Raw genomic sequence first — 5036 nt, 5'->3', positions numbered from 1 at the left:
ATAGACGAAGTTCATATGAACTTACCTTGGTACTTACCCTTACCCGTAAATTCTTACATGGTTCCCTATATACAACATACCAAACTTCATTTATAAATAAGAAATGATTCCGGAAATCACTTACCTTAAGCGTCCGTTTCGTACTTGCTTCCTCGCATCCTTCCCATTAGCCTTCCACGCTTCCACCCACCTTGACATGATCCTATCCTTTCATGTCATTATGGTTACCGCATTATTAGCATACACAAACATTCTAAATTATATTAATTTCACATTCATATTCTATATTGACCTTTACTAGTCAATATCAACCACACAATGCATAAGATAACAATCACATCTTTTCATTCCACATAATTCTTTATATCGTCACATATAACATTTATTGATATAGCATGTGCCTTGCGATTTCCCTAACATTACATTTGTGGCCAAATGTCTTACTATGCTATTTATGCACAGTTGACTTTTAGAAAGTCAAGTGTCCATTATATGAATTATCAACTTAAGCTCATACATGCTCAACATTAATAGATTATACTATGGACATCATACACATTTCATAAACAAGTGCAAAAGTGCGAAAATAATCAAAAGAGGGGCCTACTACAATAACTAAGATAATCTCTTAAACAAGTGCAAAAGTGCGAAAATAATCAAAGGTTATACTAATACACGAGTCGGATCCAAGTGATTCATCATGTCTATCTGTTTTTATTTTTATTTTTCAGCATTTAGTTAGTTTTTATTTTCTTAGTTTAAAAATCTTTTCTAACATTTTTGATTTGATCAGACGTTGAGGATAAACCGGTACTAAAAGCTCTTGTGTCCTTGGACGACCTCGGTATCTTACCAACACTATACTACGTCCACGATGAGTGCACTTGCCCATATGTATGTTTAGTGTTACTAAATATCGTGTTTTATAAATTTAAAACTTGGCTAAAAGTGTAAAAATGGCTTAAATTATACATCAAAAATATATTACACCTAACGCATATCAAGTTTTTGGCGCCGTTGCCGGGGACACAAGGATTTTAAGAAAGTTAGGAATCAACGGCCTAATCATCTTTTTATTTTTTGTTTTTAATTTTTAGGATTTTCTTAGTTTTTCAGCCTCTGCAGAGCTCAGCACGGGCCGCGCCCGCTGAACACGCCCCCGTGCTCAATCATTGGAACTGGCAATCCTGTTTTAAGTCAGAGAGTAAGCTGAACACGGGGCCATGCTCACTCAACACGCCCCCGTGCCCAAGATTCACTTACTGAAAACAGAACCGTTAGATCCCGGCGGTTGGTAATTTCTGACACAAACATGAGTGATAGCAATTCTTTTTACTTTCGGCACTCTTATGGTACGTGGTGTCAAATATGTGGATGCGAACATAAATAAGTAAAATGTTACTTTCTAAATTATAGGCCCCACTACATAGACCCACCATTCCTTATAACCTTAAGAGGGGCGAACATTAAAATAATCACTATCTCTCCCTCGAATGCGCCCAGCCAGATATTCTAGGAGAAATGCTCCTTGGCGAGTTATTTCAACTAGAAGAGCTAATTCTAAATTGCTCAAAAAAGCTTAGGAAGGATTTTATTGATCCACCCCAAGACGATGATCATGAAGAAATGTTGGGATCGCATTCCAACAACCTCGTTGCTCCCAAAAATACCTTCATACTTAGCAATGATTTGGACGATAGTCGTCCCTGTGCCGATTGTGCCGTGAAGGACTCTCCATCGACTTCGTTCGGTGCATACATAGACCTGAGCGATTCGGCATACACCTTCTTTAACGAGAGCCCGGGAAAGGGTTGGACTTGTCCACCTAGAACGAAAATAGGAATTACCCTCACCGACAACCTCTTGCGTTCTCGCCTTAGTCTAGGACAATTAAGGTATCTTAGGCACTTTGGGGTGTTCCAACCAGTAAGGAACCACCCGATAGCAATGAGATCCTTAGAAGAAACAAAACTCCATAAGACAGCTTCCAGACACGGGGCCGTGTCCAGGTCAACAAGCCCCCGTGCTCATCTAAAAGATTCTCTGCTGATTTTGTCAGAATACGGAAAAAATGTGTCAGGATTTCCTCTGCACACGGGGCCGTGTTCAGCGAACACGGGGCCGTGTCCAGTGCGCTATCGTTTTCTTTAAATGCAGCCTGATCCCTGCTCATTTTTGACCACTTCAAAAGACAGAGATTCCTGGGATCTTCACTCATACCATCCTAGGTAAGTTCTAAAAGAAGGTTCTCAAGGACCATCTTGTCCCTTCCACTTTTATTCATTTCCTCTTCTTTCAAATTTTTCAACATTTCCTCCATGGAAGCTTGGAAACTCCATGATTCTAACCTTCTATGTGAAGTTTGTAAGATTATATGCTAAGGATTCTTGTTTAAAGTTAGTGGTATAACTTTGTTTTAAATTATCTATGCTTAAACCCAGCTGAAAATCATGAAAATAATTTAAAACTCCAAGACTCCTTAGCCTAAAATCCTACAGACAAGTGGACACGGGGCCGTGCTCAGCAAGCACGGGGCCGTGTCTGAGGCACTGTTTCGTAAAAATTTAGCTTTCTTTTGTTTCTTTCTCAGAAAATGGCAAGCAGAACAAGCGGAACATCTTCAAGAAATAACCGACAAGGGAGGAGATCATCAACGGCAGAAGACTCTCTTCTAAACTATGTTTACGCCCTAAGGGAGGCTATTGATGAAATGACGGGAGTGGAGGAAGCATTGGTCGACCGTATCAACCATCTAACAGTGGGGCTGGAGGGTTGTCTCCGAGAGGTAAACCTCTTGCACCAGAGGTTAAACCTTCTCGCCTCCCCGCCTTTGGTGCCTATAATAACCCAAAGGGCGTGGAACGTGGTGCCCGAGGTCATCATTCCGGTCGAGTGGTACGCCATGCACCAAGAGCCTCCGCAAAGGGTAGTGCAAGGAGTCCCGGTGAATGTTCCCCCTCAGCCACAAATTACTGAGGAAAATGAAGCCGCCTTCTTCCTTCTAAGGGAGATAGAAGAATGGCTTTAAACGACATTTAGGGAAGAAAACCTTCGGCCGAAAGTCCTACTATATCGAGAAACTATTCTCGAAATTTTCTTAAAAAAGTAGAACTCTTTATGATAACCTCGTGTACCTCCTGACCTATTTAGTTAAGTTTTTATTTTATCTTATTTTAGGAATATTATGTAAGATCTCTCTATGATTTCAATGAAATGATGGTTTTAAAGTTTGAATGGTCCATAATGAATAAAACACACTTATGGTGGTAAAGGATGAAAAGGGAAACGAGAAACATGGCCCCATGCACAAGAACAAGGCAACCCGACATCAATTTCTCCGATACAGAAGGTTCAACACAGGCCATGTCCAACCAACACGGCCCCGTGCTGCACCCCCTGCAGAAAAATACCCAGTTCAGGTAACTGGACACGGGCCGTGTTCACCAGACACGCCCCCGTGTCCAGGCTTCTGTTTCTTTTCTTTAATTTTCATTACTGGCACCTGAACACGGGGCCATGTCCGGTCCCCACGGGGCCGTGTCTGGACTGCCAGTAACATAAATCTTTGCTTTTAACACTATATTACACATCTAATCAACCTAAATATTTATTTTTGGGACACATTGAGGACAATGTGTAATTTAAGTGTGGGGGGGATGCTTAAACCTTGAAATTTTGCAAGTCCTAATAACAAGCCTTACACAAAACTCTATTAGAACCGCTAATCACCCCAAATTTTTTCAAAAACTTTTCATTTTTTTTACTTGTCTTGGTTTAATTTGGGAATAACAAGTTCTAAAAAAGGTTATATTTTTACAAGTTTACAACCGATAGCGTCGTGATAAAAAGAACTAACATAAGAAAATTATGAAACGGCATGACAAGCTTAGTTAAAATTCGATTATATATATACTTGATCACATAGAAAAACCCACTCCCACAAAAAGTGAGTTTTGAGCCTTTATTGAGCATACAAATACACATCTTTAGACTAAATGCTCATTTTTCGTTTCTTGTGTGAATAGTCGCTTGGTTCTTACGACTCTAGAACTTGCCACGACGATTCATTCCCGGGCCTTACCAACTTAAACACAAGTAAGTAAATGATGGAGGCATTAGGACTAACCCTTTTTCTTTCAAAACCATTATTTTCATTTTTCTTTTCACCTACCCAAAAACTCCCCCTAGTTAACCCCTTTGAGCCTAAACCTTTCATTTCTTTACCCTAAAACCCTTTTACCCACCAAAACCCTTTTTATTTTTTACCCTTTATTTTAGTAACAAGCTCGGTTTTCGTGTGACTAAAAAAAATGATGAAGTTAGAAATAAACAAACAAAGCTCTTAAAACAAAAGCTTGTTTGAAGAAATACTTCATTAAAAATAAATAAAAAAAAGTCACTAAAACAAAATGTTTTACGAAAACCGACGCTTTTTACGCTTTTCGCCCTTCTCTACTAACCACTAACCCAACTACCCACCTTTAGCCCAAGCCTTTACCCAAAAAGTCCTCTTGATATTTACAAAGGTAACAAGTTAAAAAGGAGGAGGATTGATTGCTTGGCAAGCCTATGGTAGGGATAAGTTCCACGCCGCTCTCGAGTGATTCACTAAAAATACACCTTCGGCCGAGTGTGAGTGATTTCTCCCGTGAGTTATGTGAACTTGTATATAAATGGAATTTTAAAAAGGCATGCTATGCCCAAACAAGTAATTTCTCCTATGAAACGTTCCAAACAAATCATAACGAATAGGATTGTAAATAAATAAAAATAAAACCCAAAAAGATCTTGGATTTCTGACACTCTATGACAAGCCAAAACCTTCTCTTCTACCCATTCCATTTGGGAGTGTAAGCCACATATTAAAGAGTTTTGCTTGAGGACAAGCAAAAATTCAAGTGTGGGGGTATTTGATGTGTGTAAAATGCAACATATAAATTACATCAAATGAGGCATAAAACTAACCCTTTTTTAGTACTAATGTTGGAAAAAGAGTGTTTTTGTCTTCCTTTTGTATTTTCAGGATTAAATGAGCT

The sequence above is a fragment of the Helianthus annuus genome, chromosome 3 (genome assembly GCF_002127325.2).
Source record: "Helianthus annuus cultivar XRQ/B chromosome 3, HanXRQr2.0-SUNRISE, whole genome shotgun sequence".
Lineage (NCBI taxonomy): Eukaryota > Viridiplantae > Streptophyta > Magnoliopsida > Asterales > Asteraceae > Helianthus > Helianthus annuus.
The sequence above is the reverse complement of the archived record's forward strand: the minus strand, read 5'-3'. Positions refer to the sequence as shown.